The 18,268-nt window shown below is 43.8% G+C and overlaps 1 protein-coding gene across 1 annotated transcript in view; it reads right to left on the bottom strand.

Moving 5' to 3' along the window:
- Positions 1-18,268, bottom strand: part of LOC134842285 (alpha-mannosidase 2-like) — a 402,951-nt gene extending 384,683 nt beyond the window's left edge. The window contains exon 1 of the mRNA XM_063858556.1: positions 18,248-18,268. The gene's annotated coding sequence lies outside the window, so the exon portion shown is untranslated. The remainder of the gene's footprint in view (positions 1-18,247) is intronic.

The raw sequence follows: 18,268 nt of genomic DNA, 5'->3' as shown, positions 1-18,268 counted from the left end.
TCGACGACCTATCATCCACAGACCAATGGGTTGGTAGAAAGACAGAACAGGACACTAGTCAACATGCTCAGGGTGTACTGCTCAAGGTACATGACGGACTGGGACAAATACCTGCCACAGGTAGTAGGAGCCTACAATAGTACCCAGCACTCTACAACGGGTATCAGCCCTTTCATGATGTTGACGGGCAGGGAAAGGGCAATGCCTCTGACATTCTTCTATCCGGAGTACGAGGGGAAGAGGACGTCGCCTCAAGCATACGTGAAGGAAGCGATCAAAAGACAACAAGAGCTGAACGAGCTATGTCGGAGAAACACGGCACAAGCGCAAACGAGGCAACGCAAGAAATATGACGAAAAGATACTGAGAGCAAAGCCATACGAAGTGGGCCAATACGTGTGGGTCTTTCAAAACGTCATACCGCCCAAGGGAACAAAGAAACTACTCAAGAAATGGAGAGGACCGTTCATGATTACGGAAGTACATCAACAAGGAAGGTTCTATCGCTTGAGTACAGGGCGAGCAGCACATTACGAAAATCTGAAACCTCACGTTCCGTCCCCGGAGGATTGGTGCCTGCCGAAAGACATGGAGGGTCTTGACTACCTGGTGGTGGAACCAGCGTGCGAAGTGAATGAGAAAGGCACCAGAGAGAAAAATGATGGTAATGAGAACTTGAGTTTGGACGACAACGAAAAGATAGAAGTGGAGTCGGATGCAGGTTCATTTGTAGAAGAAGACTGGAACGACCCAGAGCAAAACGAGGTACCGAAGTGGATGGAACCGGATCGACCAACACCACCGGAAACCAGGACGGGCAATCGTAAACGCACAGGCATGAGGTACAATAGGTACGGGGATGACTTCTTGATCGATAAGATACAGCCAGAAAAGTTAAGCGATGAACTACTAGGCGTAGGCGAACTGGAAGCTGGAGAGGAATGGCAGGTCATTGACGATGGTGGACATTATCCGCAGGATGATTACTCGACGCCAGAAGTGGAGACGGATCTCGAGCAGGGTGAAATAGAAAGGAGGGAGAATACGAACTTGAGGATTCTAGAGTGGATGCGTGATGTCAAAGACGAGGGTCACGAAGGACAAAGCATGCAGCAAGTCGATGTATCAGCAGCAAAGTACATGAAGACAGCGGAGCCTCTTTTCGGATGGACAGCAACAGACAGGCCACTGGACATCCCTAAAGACAATTCAGACCCGACTACATCGACGGGGACGTCGATAAATATTTTTGTCCGGGGAGTGGGGGTAGGACTTACCCACGCCGAAAATTCGATGATAAAGAAGCTCAAGGAAGTGAGGGAAACAAGCGGATTGGAACTGGAGGAAGAAGAACCAGAGCCTACCATAGGAAGGAATTTCAAAACGAAATTCGAAATACCCAATGAATACTCAGAGAACATCATGATAACGGATAGCGACTTCATCCTGTCAAACAGGACCAGCGCGATCTGCATCACGGCGGACATGAGTTTCAAATCAAGATTGGAGGCTGACTTCAAAAGAGAATACCAGAACGTAGAGTTTCTGTTCAGACAGAGGCCAGGATTGGGAGGCATGGCGGCGCTTCCACCGTCAGTGGCACAAGTCCCGGGCAAATACCTCTGCTTCCTAGTAACGAGAGTCAACGACAGGAACACAATTGATCCCGAACACGTGATATTGGCTCTGACAAGACTACGCGACTTCATGATTGAAAGAGGAATATTGGAGGTCTCGGTGCCGGTGTACGACCCAAACAGGGGCAAACTGAGCTCGAGGGAATTGTACGCCATTCTTCATGTGGTCTTTGCAGAAACGGAGATAGTGGTGCATCTTCACAAGAAGTACTACTTGAGCATCGCCTGAGTCAGGTACACGGGAGCGTCGAGTCGGGTGTGAGGGAAGAATCCTGAGCTAGGTATTGGCGTACGAAACAGGTAAGGGATCTCATGGGTGATTGGAATGACAATTATCATTTTAAATGAATGATGGTGCTAAAACATAAAATGTGTCTGCATGTTTTTTAGAAAATTTAAATTGAATCATTTTAGTAGGGCGAAAAGGGGAGGGTTTTTAATCATAAAAGTAATGGGGCTTTCTGGTTAGGAACACAGCTTGTCGGTCTAAATATCGGGTGTTATTTTCAGATTGATTTGTTGATCTCAAATTGACTACTCATCTGTATTTAATCAAAAGAAGAGAACGACATCTCAAGAAAACTCAAGTTGCTCAGGTAAAACTCAAGTTGCTCAGGTAAAACTCAAGTTGCTCAGGTAAAACTCAAGTACTAATACTCAAAGAGTCAATCAAAGTCACAGAAATGGCCGATCGATACTGGAAGTCCATGCCATCGGCTCTGAAAAAGCCCACACTTGACGAACTGTACAGACGGCTGAGAGATCTGGATTACACTCAAGTGAACGAGAGAATGGCAGTGATGCTGAACGCCATCCTACAATTGGAGGATGAGGGCGAGTGTCGAGAGTCTGCGACGGAGGCGGTCTTGATGGTAGGCTACACCACTGAAGGGGTGTCCGATCAAGCACAGACCAGATGGCTGTCCTGGAACGTGGATGGAGCGATAAGGGGGTTCGATTTGGCGAGGAACCCTGGTCTAAACAACAACACAGAGTATGGCGCGGGGGAATTCCCACTGCCGGCCAGACCATCAGTCAGGCCCGCGAGCCAGAGTACGAGTAAAGTACCGTCGATGTCACGGGCACAGCAGACGGGGGAGGCTTATCCGGACGTCAGTGCCATGAAAAAAGAACTCGAGAGAACCCAGCGGGAGAAGAATAAGGCGAACCTCGACCGGGATCAAGCGGTGCTCGAGAGGGATCAAGCGCGGAGAGAATTGGACATAATGAAGGCGGAACGGCTGCAGGCAGAAAGGGTGCGGGAGAATGCCGCGAATTGTGAGCAGCTGAAGCAGGCTCTCGAGAGAGACCAAGCAAAACTTGAGAGGATCCAGCAACAACAGCGCGAGCTCGATATGCAAAAAGGGGCTAGGCCCAAAGAGCGGGTAGTGACTGTCTCAAGGCCAGAGTCACGCATGGAGGTGGACGAAGCTCCTAGGTCAAAGGGACGATTCAACCTCGATCGTGCGGCGCAAGAACATATGAATGAGGGGCTGGAGGTATGGATACCACCCGAATCAACGTCCTCCCTGCGTGGAATGGAGACTCAAGTAATACGACCATTGATGGACGTCGCGCTGCCTGGATACACACCGAGTTCGACCCCAGGTAGTAGTGTCGGCTCGTCACGGCTGAAAGAGTTGCAGGAGAGGTTACAGCTGAGGAATCGCGAGAGTCCGGTAAGAGTGGATTTACCCTCGACTTGGGGGGAACAGCCTGTCAGGAGTGTGATGATCTCGAGCTACAAGAAGAATACGGATGGGAGATATCGCAAGCACAATCGTATAGACTGGAATCCGGCGCAGAGAGAGAGAAGAGATTGCTTCCACGATGCGACTTGGGTGGAGTACTTCACGTATCCTCGAGTGCCTGAAGGCTCGGTTCACTTGATCATTGGAGACAGCTTGCTGCGGGTGCTGACCCGGATCCAATCCCATTGGCAAACGGGAATCTTGAGCTTCGCCGGAGCCGCAACGCCGCAGATGTTAGCGACTCTTGAGATGCTAGGGATGGTGAGCGTGTACACAGTCACCCTGATGGTCGGGACGAATGATGTGTCAAGGGGGGAAGCGAGGAAGGTGACAAGGCTGCATGAAAAGATGAGCTGCATTCTCGAGGAGATACGGATCCAAATGGACCCGTCCATTCTCACGGTGTGTACTGTTCCCTACAACATGGGAGCGGATCAACATGCGGTAGAGATGAATACGAAAGTGCGCAGCCTGAACGAAACAATCAGGAAGATTCATCAGAGGAGTGTCCTTCCCCTTAGGCTACTGGACGTGGCTGAGCAAATGGAATTAACCTCTTTCCCTGACAATGCATCTGCGGATGGCATTCACTTTGACAGGCCCAGAGGGGTGGAATGGTTGAACGACGTCTTTCAAAAGCATATATGCGCGCTAGAGACGGATTTGCTGGAAACAGCACAGGTCACGTTCGGGCCACCCCCAAACCCACCCTTCTTCAACCCGAGATCTTTGTCGAGTCGCTTGGGCGAGAGGGCCGATTCTAGAGATAGTGAGAGGAATAGCCGGGCCAAGTTGCCGAGCACCACGCCCATGGAAGCTGATGAAGTGACATCAGCAACTCCCCAGGGGTCGGTAATGTCCTCAGTGGTGGTTGCGGAGAAAAAGAGGTCAGAGAAGCCACTGGAGACCAGCAGACAGAAGTATGAGGAGAAGGTCAAGGAACTGGATCTGGAAGACCTAGAGTGTAGACAGGAGCTAGCGAGGGCTTTGGGTCTTGAGCAGGTCTCACATGAAGACTTGCGGAGGCACAAGTGCGTGGACTGGTTGAAGGCTCATGAAACGCGTTTCTCGAGAGCGAAGTTGACAGAGACAGCAGACCTGAGTGGAATTCCCACTAGGTCGATGATGGGAGCCACTATCCACTACACATGGCGATGGTGGAGGTGTCCAGCCAGAGGGTGATGATAGACAAAGCCTTCTCAGTGCCCAAGTGCGTGAGACTAGCTCGGATGTCACACCACTCACACAAGCTATTGAGGAAGATCCGAGGAGCAGTACCAAAGGAGCAAAGAGATGACTTGAGTGAAATCTGGGGTGAAGAACTTCTAGGCTTGGAGAGCGAAAATGCAAGTGATCATGGGAAGCAGAACGTGGTGGGGAAACCCGCAGTAGGTGCTTCAAGCTCGGAAGAAGTCGACGTGGTGCATGAGAAAATGATGGAACTTGAGCCTCTCCTAGAAGCTTCGGGAGAACGCAACCTTAGAAGCATCGACCTCACGCATGGGGATTGTCCATGCCACTGTCTGGCGCAGACAGTGTGGTACCCGGACCGCGCCAATCTCTGTCTGATCTGGGACGTAGAAGAAATTAAGTCGCTAGGACTACCGGAGTATCGACAAAAGGTGACCATCTTAGTGGTAAGCACGATGCTGGCTCTGAGATGGATTGAGGAGAATATAGCGAAGTACAGAGAATCGAGAGCGCCAACAGCTGAATCGATTTATGCGATAGATTACAGCAGGAGACTGGAGTTGTTCGAGACTGCATGCAAGGTATTCGCCATACCAGTGCAAGTCAGACACATATGGAGCCGCCTGAGATTCTTTCCTTGGTTTCGTGCGACGTTAACATCCTGGTTGTATGCAGTGACAAAGGACCACATGAGGAAACATCAGAAGGAATATCGACAATTCCAAGCTGAAATAGGGCCAGATGCCTTTAAGAGACCTCTGCTAACCCATCGAAACGCAATCACGGCGGGGTGGAAAAGAGTAGGCAGAATATCCAGAGACAATTCTAGAGCGAGGGAAACGATACTGGAGGAGGACCTGGCGAGGAATGTGAGCTTGAGTCTTCATAACTCCTTCTGCTTGAACCGGGAGTCGAAGGTGAAAGGCCTACCAAGTCAATTGAAAAGGTTGCAAGAGCAGAGAGAGTGGATGCGAGCCTATGAACAGCTGAAGGCCTGGGAGGAAATTGTGATTAGCTCCGATGACGAAGAGGCACTATTGGAACAAATTACAGTGCCAAGAACACCGGTATCAGGTACCTCGAAGGCGAAGAACATGAGGTGAGCCAGTGGCTCGAAAGGAAATTCTAGAGTCTTGAGTCTTGAGAGGGAGGGGGCTTGAGCGTGAACTTGGATAAAATTTGGGTTCACGGAAAAGAAATTTTAGACGAATAAGATATTGTTATTAATATGATAGATCTAGTATATAAATCAAATTGATGCATGACAATTCTCTGACTGAAATAGGACAAAAGAAATTTTAAAAATTACCAGCTTAAAAAAAAAAAAAAAAAAAAACGGGGATCCAGGGGTGCAGGTGTGTGCAGATTTTGATTGCTGTTTAGCGGTAGTGTGAAAATTTTATATGGTCGTGAATTTTGCAAGGTAGATAAGCTTAAGTTCGATGCAAACTTCTGTAAATGACCACTGGCACTGTATCTTGAGCAACACTCGGTTCTCTGGGACTTATTGGCAGATGACAACACACGATGAGGACATCGATCTCGAGTCCGGGGAGTATGTGCCAGTCGGTCATGTCTAGGGGTTTGACCTTGAGAAATACGCAATTTTGGAGTGAAATTTTAATTTTGCAAAATTCGAATTGAGCATGTCATGCTCAATTTTCTCGAACCAACTGAAAATGAAAAAGTCAGAAATCAGAACACCCGAATTAACAAGAGCGGGAAACTACTCAAGAAAAAGGCAGGAAATTGCTGTTCGCAATTTCTCGATACGAAATATCAAGAGAGTAGAGCTGTCTTATCCCGAAAACAGGAGAAAACAACATTGACTTGAGGAAGGATCACTATTCGAATGGAATAGTGTGGACCTTCAACGGAATAGAGGACTACTCGAGTGTCCTAATGGTCCAAACGAAAACTTCAATTCTTGAGACAGAACTTACTTTCGTTATTGAAACTAATTGGCCTTAAAACTTATTTAGTTATATTAGTTAATTCTCAAGCTGCTCATCTTTAACTCACTCCTCATACTCAAGTGCGTCGATATGTAAGTTCCAATTTAAATTTCTCGAGTGCATTTTATGATAGTTATGTTGAGATAAGGCGAGTTTTAGGTTGATCCATCTGAAATGGATCAAAGTTCCACTGTCCAATAAAAAGTAACTAAGCGGATGGTTCCGACCCGGTTTTTAATGGCGTTCATGTATTTTGGGTTTTCCGAGACCTAAGTATGGGGACGTTTCTATTTCTAGAGTGGGGGGGTATTTTGGTAGTGGCCTTTAAGCTGTAATGGGTTCCAGTCTCATGTCGCAAGCGAACCGAATTGGCTCCGACCGTTCTTGAGGCGGAAAAACACAAGAGATAGTGTCCCTGACTCTTGAGCCAATGGTTATAGGGCCTATTTTTCTTAAGCCTCATATGTGACTAAAGTAGGCGACTGTTACACCTAGTCTGCATACAATTGCGGTACGGACTTGTGCGTTCGTGAGCTTCAGACCCAAATTCACGGAATGAGTGAATTTGGGTTCTAGCCAAGCTGCCGAGAATTTGCCTTGGTACGGGGTGAACCTTCGTATACCACCTATGTCTAGAGAATCAAAAAGGCTGTCTCCCAAGCATTCGTAGATGGGAGTAGACCATTTCCTCTGGAATCGCAGGTCTTAAGGTTTGAAATGAATCCCGGTTGTGTTTGACCAGGAATCGAAGGCGGCTTCATATGCCATGTTGCAATAAAGATCTTCTTTCAATATCTGGGAAGCAAGTACCCTTGACACGTCGACGGAAGCAAGACAAGCTGGTTGTGCGAAGACGGAGGCTTTCGGGACACCTAGACCACCCATACTGGTCGCAAGACATGCCTGTTGCAGACTCGTTTCATCGAGATCAAGATAACAAATCTTCGTGAGGATGTTGCTTACAGCTTCGTCATACATGTTCAAGAGGTCGGTGTGAGGAGTACAGGGGGAGCACCGAAGATTATATGTAAGTTTCGGAAAACTGGAACAGTTCTTCAAGAGGAACGGCGCAACGTGGGCATCGATGTGCTCGAGGTTGCTGCCGAAACGATCGAGGTCTTCTTTTTTCTCCTGCAAGTTGGCTCGTTTAGCCTTGTCACCAATGCCAGCGTTCAGAATAGCCAAATCAGATGTGTCGAACACTTAAATACCAGAGCGGATGGTGTTGAACATGCTGATGATTTGCTGTCTCTTCGATTCAGATGGCTTTCCGAGGATGAAAATCTCGCAGTTCGAAGGATGGACTCTAAGGCCGAGTTTGACTGCTTCGTTGATGATTGTACGCAGGTCCACAAGAACAACGTGGTATTTATCTCCTATATGTTCATCGTCTTAGCACCAGAAGTTCAATTCAGATGAGTGGTTTTGTATCAGATTGTTTTTTGTTGCGCAGAATAGTGGTGGGCCTTCTGGGTCGCCCTGTTGAGCCCCTTCTTGTGAGAGGACTTGTATTATTGTAAAACAAGAAAGAATTGTTGCCGTATGCCGACAACGAATAATGGTATGTTCTTGAGGTTGATTCGAGGACAGATTTCAACATCTCGCCTCGTCTCACAGCGTTTTCGAAGTTTATCTTCACAAGAACATGGTCGTCTTAGATACCGGAGCTATTGACATAGCTGCGTGTTACATGGACGGCAGCTTTGGCCCCGTTTTATTTGACCCGAGACTTCAATCGTTGGAAGGCGAAAGCTTTCACAACAGAACAACCACTACTGAAGATGACGCTCGACTTGACATCAAGGCAAATGTACTCTGGGGAGGCCGTTTCAGCCGAACCTTTTTCGATGTAAAAATTTTCAACCCCCATGCTAAATCCTGCCCTAAAACTATATCTCACGCCTACAAATATCATGAGAGTGTCAAAACATTAAAATACCAACAAAGAATTCTGGATGTGGAACACAGCAGCTTTGTTCCACTAATTTTTGCGTGTACTGAAAAAGCAGCACCAGGCTCTACAAAATCAAAACAGTCCAGAAACTAGCAGAGAAACTAAGCGAAAAACGGAATGAATCATAATCGGACTCATTAAACTTTATAAGAACAAAAATCCTCTGCTTTAGGGGTTGCAAAAAATTTAAAAATACATCCAAAAAACATAAACAATTCTATCTGTGCTGTAATCGAGAAGGTTAGATTTTAATTGACAATTCTCTGGATGCATTAAAATCGACCTGATTTATTCATAAAATTTTGCCGATGTATTTATACAGCGTTGGTACGTCCCTATCCAACCTGTGCACGTACCGTCGCATGACGGAAGGGCCCAATTTAACTGAGCTGGGAGCAGCCATATCTTTCTTGTCGTTCACGTTTTGTTGCCGTGCTCACACAATTTGAAAAAATCCACCGCCTTGTATTGCCAACAGCTATAGGTCGGACACCTCCGTCCTTTTTGGAGAGAGAGCGCAAACAAGTTGGCTTCGAAGAAATAAGGGTGAAACGAAACTGGGATGTCACCAGTGAGAGCAAAGTTCACATATTTCGTCAAACAAGACAGAAGGTTGGAGCCTGCGTTTCCTGTCTCAGTTGAGATAATGTTTTTGAGAATCTGCAGGCGCAGTTTGTCGGGCCTCCTGCGGACCCTGCTGGAAAAGACTTGATGGCAGCGATTACTGCATCTTCGTCTACGCTTAATGGCTCTCCAACTGGCTGAGGGAGAGAATAGGAGCTCAGAGTCGATGGTGGGTGCTTTTCCCTGAGTTTCTCCAGCACTGAATCTGAGGCATCCGCCATTGTGTCAGCAGCAGAAGCAATGCGGATCACTCTTTGATGTCACCATCGTCAACCTTCGTGCTAACTAAGGTCGCCATTGACTCCTTTGGGGACTTCTTGGTTTGTTTCCATTTGAGAAAACAGAAGAAACTGACTGATGTGGGGGTGTAGCTTATTAATCAGTGTGGCTAAAGAACCTTTGTGCTTCTTGTCATTGCACATTTATTGAAAGATGACGTCTCCGACACCATACGCGATATCTGCTCCCTCCCAGTCAGGATGGGCGGCCTCGGCATTGAAAACCTATCAAAGGACACCAATTTTTGCTTCAACAGCTCTGTTCGCTGTAATTCCCCTCTCACCACTCAAAATCGTGAATCAAGACATCGTTCAGAATGAAAACACCCGCACCCGAAACAAGTCTACCATCAAGCGCGAAATTACTGAAAGACTAACCTCTACCCGCGATGACATTCTAGGCACTGCTTGTCACGACCTCAGGCTTGCGACCAACTCCGCCAGTGAAAGAAGTGCCTCTCACTGTTTGACTACCGGCCTGATAGCAGTGCTGGTTTCTTGTTAAGCAGACATGATTTTCGTGATTTCATCAAACTACGCTACAATCTTTCTATTGGAAACCTCCCCGCGACAATACACAAAATGTGTATGCTCTTCTGATATCTAAGTCAGTCATGCTCTTCAGTGCCCGGTCGGCGGCTTCATCAGCAAGCGTCACAAGCAACTTCGAAATTTGTTTGCTAATGTTACGAGCCAAGCTTGCCGTGACGTTGCAGTGGAGCCAGCCCTTCATCCTGTCCTCGATTTGGTTTCAGTAACTGGTAACACTCAAGAAGCTGCTCGCCTTGATGTGTCAGCAATGGGTTTTTGGCAGTACGGTAAACGAGCATTTTTTGACGTAAGAGTTTTTAACCCTCTAACTCGTACGAACACTGCTAATCCTCCAGCTGCTAACTATCGTCGTCACGAAAATGAGAAAATCTGTGCTTACGGTTCTAGGATCCGCGAAATTGAACATGGCTCCATCACGCCTCTCGTTTTTAATTGCTTTGGCGGAGCTTCTCATCTTACTAATAAAGCCATTACTCATTTAGGACTCCTGATATCGCTCAAAAGAAGCTGCACGCAATCGTCTGCCATGAGCTGGCTCAGAACCCGTATAAGCTACTCACTCTCTAGAAGCTTGATTTTATGCTTTCGACGCACACGGAAGCACAAGGCTCCAAATAATCTAAATCACCATTTTCATGACACGATCTTACCATGATTCTTTTGCTTCCGTATGATCCTCTTTAATCTATATCTTTAATGCCAATTCGATACATCATGCCACATGCCGCCATCATTTAACGTATCTATCTATCTATCAATTATTTAATTGGCGTTTCACGTGACACATGTTTAAGAATTCCCTATGTTGACGTGTTTAAGAAGTCCCTACTTTTGCATGTTTAAGTTTTTTCAACGTTTTTTTGCATTTTTAACGAAAATATTTTTGCACGTTTAAGCTATACCGTAGGTTAAAATGCTTAGGAAGTTTCATTTGGCTCATGTTTAAATCTGTTGGTCTGTTAAAAGGCCAAAAAATTGCAAGATTTGAAAATTTTATATATACATACGTTCTATACATTCCTATATAGTGGGGCGCTGTTAAGTACATTTAGGGGTTGCAAATCTTGCGTTCAAGTATGACTGATCAAATCCTTATATTGTTCGTTTTTATGTTTTTTTAGTTCTTTTTCAAAAAACTTAGATATTAAAAAACTAACCGAACTTAATTTCTCAACCCTATAGTGAGGCGCTGACAGGGTACATTCAGGGTTTACAAATCTGGCGTCCAAGTATGACTGCTCAAACCTTTTTGGTTTTCGAGAAATCGTTTTTTTTATGATTTTTTCTTTTTTTTTCAAAAAAACTTAGATATAAAAAAAATTAACTGAACTTCAATTTCTCAACCCTATACTGGGGTGCTGTCAAGGTACATTCAGAAGTTGCAAATTTGGAGTCCAACTATGACTGCTCAAATCCTTTTATTTTTCGAGATATGGCGTTTTTATGTTTTTTTTTTAGTTCTTTTTCAAAAAACTTAGATATTAAAAAACTAACCGAACTTCAATTTCTCAACCCTATAGTGAGGCGCTGACAGGGTACATTCAGGGTTTACAAATCTGGCGTCCAAGTATGACTGCTCAAACCTTTTTGGTTTTCGAGAAATCGCGTTTTTTATGATTTTTTCTTTTTTTTTCAAAAAAACTTAGATATAAAAAAAATTAACTGAACTTCAATTTCTCAACCCTATACTGGGGTGCTGTCAAGGTACATTCAGAAGTTGCAAATTTGGAGTCCAACTATGACTGCTCAAATCCTTTTATTTTTCGAGATATGGCGTTTTTATGTTTTTTTTTAGTTCTTTTTCAAAAAATTTAGATATTAAAAAACTAACCGAACTTCAATTTCTCAACCCTATAGTGAGGCGCTGACAGGGTACATTCAGGGGTTACAAATCTGGCGTCCAAGTATGACTGCTCAAACCTTTTTGGTTTTCGAGAAATTTTGGTTGTCGAGATATGGCGTTTTTTTTTTTTTTTTAGTTCTTTTTCAAAAAACTTAGATATTAGAAAACTAACCGAACTTCAATTTCTCAACCCTATAGTGAGGCACTGACAGGGAACATTCAGAGGTTACAAATCTGGCGTCCAAGTATGACTGCTCAAACGTTTTTGGTTTTCGAGAAATTGTGTTTTTTATGATTTTTTTTTTCAAAAAAACTTAGATATAAAAAAAATTAACCGAACTTCAATTTCTCAACCCTATACTGGGATGCTGTCAGGGTACATTCAGAAGTTGCAAATCTGGAGTCCAACTATGACTGCTCAAATTCTTTTGGTTTTCGAGATATGGCGTTTTTTATGATTTTTTCAAGTTTTTGATCAAAAAACAGATATAAAAAAAATAACCGAATTTCTCAACTCTATCGTGGGGTGCTGTCAGGGTAAATAAGGGCTGGCAAATCTGGAGTCCCGGTATGACTGCTCATATCCTTTTGGTTTTTGAGAAATTGCGTTTTATATGATTTTTTCATTTTTTGATCAAAAAACAGATATAAAAAAAATAACCGAACTTCAATTTCTCAACTCTATCGTGGGGTGCTGTCAGGGTACATTCAGGGGTTGCAAATCTGGAGTCCAAGTTTAACTGCTCATATCCTTTTGGTTTTTGAGAAATTGCGTTTTTTATGATTTTTTTCATTTTTTTGATCAAAAAACAGATTTAGAAAAATAACCGAACTTCAGTTTCTCAACTCTATCGTGGGGTGCTGTCAGGGTACATTCAGGGGTTGCAAATCTGGAGTCCAAGTTTAACTGCTCAAATCCTTTTGGTTTTCGAAAAATTGCGTTTTCTATGATTTTTTTCATTTTTTGATCAAAAACAGATTTAAAAAAATAACCGAACTTCAATTTCTCAACTCTTTTGTGGGGTGCTGTCAGGGTACGTTCAGGGGTTGCAAATCTGGCGTCCAAGTATGACTGCTCAAACGTTTTTGGTTTTCGAGAAATTTTTATTTTTTATGATTTTTTCTTTTTTTTTTCAAAAAAACTTTGATATAAAAAAAATTAACCGAACTTCAATTTCTCAACCCTATACTGGGGTGCTGTCAGGGTACATTCAAAAGTTGCAAATCTGGAGTCCAACTATGACCGCTCAAATCCTTTTTGTTTTCGAGATATGGCGTTTTTTATGATTTTTTCAAGTTTTTGATCAAAAAACAGATTAAAAAAAACCGAATTTCTCAACTCTATCGTGGGGTGCTGTCAGGGTAAATAAGGGCTGGCAAATCTGGAGTCACGGTATGACTGCTCATATCCTTTTGGTTTTTAAGAAATTGCGTTTTATATGATTTTTTTTTCATTTTTTTTAATCAAAAAACAGATATAAATAAAAATAACCGAACTTCAATTTCTCATTTCTATCGTGGGGTGCTGTCAGGGTACATTCAGGGGTTGCAAATCTGGAGTCCAAGTATAACTGCTCAAATCCTTTTGGTTCTCGAGAAATGGTGTTTTTATGATTTTTTTTAAATTATTTTTTTTCAAAAATTTTAGATATAAAAAAAAATTAACCGAACTTCAATTTCTCAACCTTATAGTAGGGTGCTGTCAGAGTACAATCAGGGGTTGCAAATTTGGAGTCTCGGTATGACTGCTCAAATCCTTCGAGAAATAACATTTTCATTGATTTTTTCATTTTTTTGTTCAAAAGCTTAGAAAAAAATTAAAAAATTAAACGAACTTCAATTTCTCAACAATATAGTGGAGTGCTGTCAGGGTACAATCAGAGGTTGCAAATCTGGAGTCCAAGTATGACTGCTCAAATCTTTTGGTTTTCGAGATATGGCGTTTTTTATAATTTTTTCATAATTTTTTTAAAAAAAATTTAGATATAAAAAAACTAGATTTAAAAAACTAGAACTTCAATTTCTCAACCCTATAATGAGATGCTGTCAGGGTATATTCAGGAGCTGCAAATCTGGCGTTCAATTGTGACTGCTCAAATTGTTTTGGTTTTCGAGAAATTGCGTTTTTGTGATTTTTTAGTTTTTCCAAAAAATTTAGATATTAAAAAAATAACCGAACCTGAATTTCCCCACCCTATAGTGGGGTGCTATCAGAGTAAATTCAGGGTTTGCAAATCTGGAGTCCAAGTATGACTGCTCAAATCCATTTGGTTTGCGAGAAATAGCGTTTTGTATGTTTTTTTCATTTGTTTTTTCAAAAAAACTTAGGTGTGAAAAAAATTACCGAACTTCAATTTCTCAACTCTATCGTGGGGTGGTGTCAGGGTACATTCAGGGGTTGCAAATATGGAGTCCAAGTATAACTGCTCAAATGCTTTTGGGATGTATTAGTGTGGCACCTCCTCGAGTGGTGTAGTCCTTTGCGCAGTAATCGGATCTACCCCGGTGAATCCTGGGGAATTGGTCTGAGCTTTTGGACTGTCGGGCAGGTATTTGTATTTCCTGTCTGCCTGCGCGTTATACTGTGTGGAACTTGCAGTATAACACCGACGGTTCATCAAACGAGGCCAATTCTGCTAACGTCACACGCCGCATTGCCCAGTGCTTAGAGACGTAGGTGCGAACCAAGGGGAGCGTTGCTTCGGCAAATGTGAGCCTTGGGGGATACCCGACATCTTTGTGTTTGCGCATGCCCCTCCTGTCATTGGTCTGACCAGTGGCGGGTTTCCCGTACGTCTATCGACACTTTGTACGGCTCCGTGTTCGGCGGAGGTCTATGCTTGCATAGTCGTGTAAAAACCCTTCTGTTTAAAGGAGTTTTAGGGATACTCTTCCCTCAAAGCGGTAGCTATGTTCTATAGTTACCGGCGATTGTTAAAGGATCTTAAGTTGCCGGTTAGTATGGACCCGAGTGCTGACAGCGGGTTATCGGTTTTTCCTAGCTGTCTGTTAGTAGGGGAAAGAAAGCTGGCGATACGAGATTCCTGCCCAAGTAGTGCATGAGCTATGCTCATCGGTCTAAGCCAAAGACCTCGGTCTAAGCCAGAGACCTTTTAAGTTATCCCTGTGGGCTATCTATGATGACCCTGGGCCAACGAGTGGGATTGAATAGGAGTGGTGCCCCTATAGGATCCAAGCTGGTCACGTAAGGTGGGATGTCGTATGCACTACACGCTCCCTTTAAGTGACCAGGTAGCAAGAGTATCCGACTCATCTCAGCATGGCTAGGATAAGCTACGGGACGCACTGTGTGCGTCGGGGTCCGCTGAGATATTATATACCGAACTTCAATTTCTCAACTCTATCGTGGGGTGGTGTCAGGGTACATTCAGGGGTTGCAAATATGGAGTCCAAGTATAACTGCTCAAATGCTTTTGGGATGTATTAGTGTGGCACCTCCTCGAGTGGTGTAGTCCTTTGCGGTGTGGTCCGCAGTAATCGGATCTACCCCGGTGCATCCTGGGGAATTGGTCTGAGCTTTTGGACTGTCGGGCAGGTATTTGTATTTCCTGTCTGCCTGCGCGTTATACTGTGTGGAGTTTGCAGTATAACACCGACGGTTCATCAAACGAGGCCAATTCTGCTAACGTCACACGCCGCATTGCCCAGTGCTTAGAGACGTAGGTGCGAACCAAGGGGAGCGTTGCTTCGGCAAATGTGAGCCTTGGGGGATACCCGACATCTTTGTGTTTGCGCATGCCCCTCCTGTCATTGGTCTGACCAGTGGCTGGTTTCCCGTACGTCTATCGACACTTTGTACGGCTCCGTGTTCGGCGGAGGTCTATGCTTGCATAGTCGTGTAAAAACCCTTCTGTTTAAAGGAGTTTTAGGGATACTCTTCCCTCAAAGCGGTAGCTATGTTCTATAGTTACCGGCGATTGTTAAAGGATCTTAAGTTGCCGGTTAGTATGGACCCGAGTGCTGACAGCGGGTTATCGGTTTTTCCTAGCTGTCTGTTAGTAGGGGAAAGAAAGCTGGCGATACGAGATTCCTGCCCAAGTAGTGCATGAGCTATGCTCATCGGTCTAAGCCAAAGACCTCGGTCTAAGCCAGAGACCTTTTAAGTTATCCCTGTGGGCTATCTATGATGACCCTGGGCCAACGAGTGGGATTGAATAGGAGTGGTGCCCCTATAGGATCCAAGCTGGTCACGTAAGGTGGGATGTCGTATGCACTACACGCTCCCTTTAAGTGACCAGGTAGCAAGAGTATCCGACTCATCTCAGCATGGCTAGGATAAGCTACGGGACGCACTGTGTGCGTCGGGGTCCGCTGAGATATTATATACCGAACTTCAATTTCTCAACTCTATCGTGGGGTGGTGTCAGGGTACATTCAGGGGTTGCAAAGATGGAGTCCAAGTATAACTGCTCAAATGCTTTTGGTTCTCGAGAAATGGTGTTTTTATGATTTTTTTTGTAATTATTTTTTTCAAAAATTTTAGATATAAAAAAAAATAACCGAACTGCAATTTCTCAACCTTATAGTAGGGTGCTGTCAGAGTACAATCAGGGGCTGCAAATTTGGAGTTTCGGTATGACTGCTCAAATCCTTTTGATTTTCGAGAAATAACATTTTCATAGATTTTTTCATTTTTTTGTTCAAAAAGCTTAGAAAAAAATTAAAAAATGAAAGGAACTTCAATTTCTCAACAATATAGTGGAGTGCTGTCAGGGTAAAATCAGAGGTTGCAAATCTGGAGTCCAAGTATGACTGCTCAAATCCTTTTGGTTTTCGAGATATGGCGTTTTTTATGATTTTTGTATGTTTTTTTCATTTGTTTTTTCAAAAAAACTTAGGTGTGAAAAAAATTACCGAAATTCAATTTCTCAACCTTATAGTGGGTTGCTGCCAGGTTACATTATAGTGTGGCAAATCTGGAGTCCAAGTATGACTGCTCAAATCTTTTTGGTTTTCGAGAAATTGCGTTTTTTAATATTTTTTTTTTTCTGAAGAAAACTTAGATATAAAAAAATTAACCGAACTTCAATTTCTCAACCCTATAGTGGGGTGCTGCCAGGGTACATTGAGGGGTTGCAAGTCTGGAGTCCAAGAATGACTGCTCAAATCTTTTTGTTTTTCGAGATATGGCGTTTTTTATGATTTTTTTTTCTGAAGAAAACTTAGATATAAAAAAATTAACCGAACTTCAATTTCTCAACCCTATAGTGGGGTGCTGTCAGGGTACATTCAGGGGTTGCACATCTGGAGTCCAAGTATGACTGCTCAAATCCTTTAATTTTTCTAGACATTTGTTTTGTCTGTTTTCTGAAGACTTGGTTTTGTAGCACCGGAGGTGCGATTGACGCGCTAGTTTTAATATTTAATTCTTGTGTTTAATTCAATTTTTTCTTGTTAACATCACTGGGGGCTTCTAGAACCTTGTCTAGATAGTGCGTGAGCCTTTTGGCCATACAGACACGACTTCCCTTAGGCACCCGCTTCAAAATTTTGAAGCTTGTGCAGCAAATTTTCATGAACTTGGCAAGCGCTGGTGCTGTTTCAGACTGTGTTGCTGGTAAGGTATCGGATAACGATAAGTTTTGAAACTGCTGGGTTAATCCTGAGTTCGTCGAGGTGGGTGTATCGGTTGGGTGGTAGTTCCAAGGCTGAAGTGTACCAATCCATTTCTTGCTAAGGCCACCACTCTAGAGGCGCCAGGTGGCAGTCCAATCCTCAATATGGATATCTCTGATATTAACGTGGTCCCGCTTCACATTGTGCCACTGCACGGCTCCTTCTATTCCGTATTTACTCTTTCGTGAGTATGCACCATATGGAAAATTGCACGGTTGGTGACGCTGTTTCAGCACTCGTTTGGAGGTTCGGGTATTTATCTTTCAGGTGTGTTCGATAGAAAAATACAATCATAAATGGCGTTGTTGTCTGGTAATGAGCCAGGCAGAGCACGTGTCCGGTGGTTTGATGAGGCCAGTCAGGTGTTCTGTCTTTCACCCCTGGCATCGACAACAAAGTCCAGGGAACTAAGTCTCCAACAAACAGCTCACAATACAATTCCAGACATTTTCCAGAAAACATCGAAACAAGCTTCTCTGTTTTCTTTTTTTCCTGTGGAAAGGACGTGGTATTTTTTGCAGTTTTGATTCGAGCAGCTATTAAATTTTTCTGTTGTGAACACGCATATATGCGGGTTCTTACAATCAGGTTGCATGCATACACTTTTGTTATATTTCCAGCACGTTTGTGGAACAAGTGGGTCATTTGTAAGCAATTTTTCTCTATTTTCTTTACAAAATCTGCCCACAAAATCAAAAATCTTTCTTCCATGAGGGTTGATGCCGCTCGCTTTCTGTTTTTCTTCGTCCTTGGAAGAAAGCGTGTGCTCTCTTGGGCACGAGGGTATGCAATTACCTTCAACGAAGTCATGGCACAAATGTTTCTATTTAATAAGTTTATCACAAC

Source organism: Symsagittifera roscoffensis, chromosome 3 (genome assembly GCF_963678635.1).
Source record: "Symsagittifera roscoffensis chromosome 3, txSymRosc1.1, whole genome shotgun sequence".
Lineage (NCBI taxonomy): Eukaryota > Metazoa > Xenacoelomorpha > Acoela > Convolutidae > Symsagittifera > Symsagittifera roscoffensis.
Note: the sequence above shows the minus strand (reverse complement) of the source record. Positions and strands in the feature narration are given on the sequence as shown.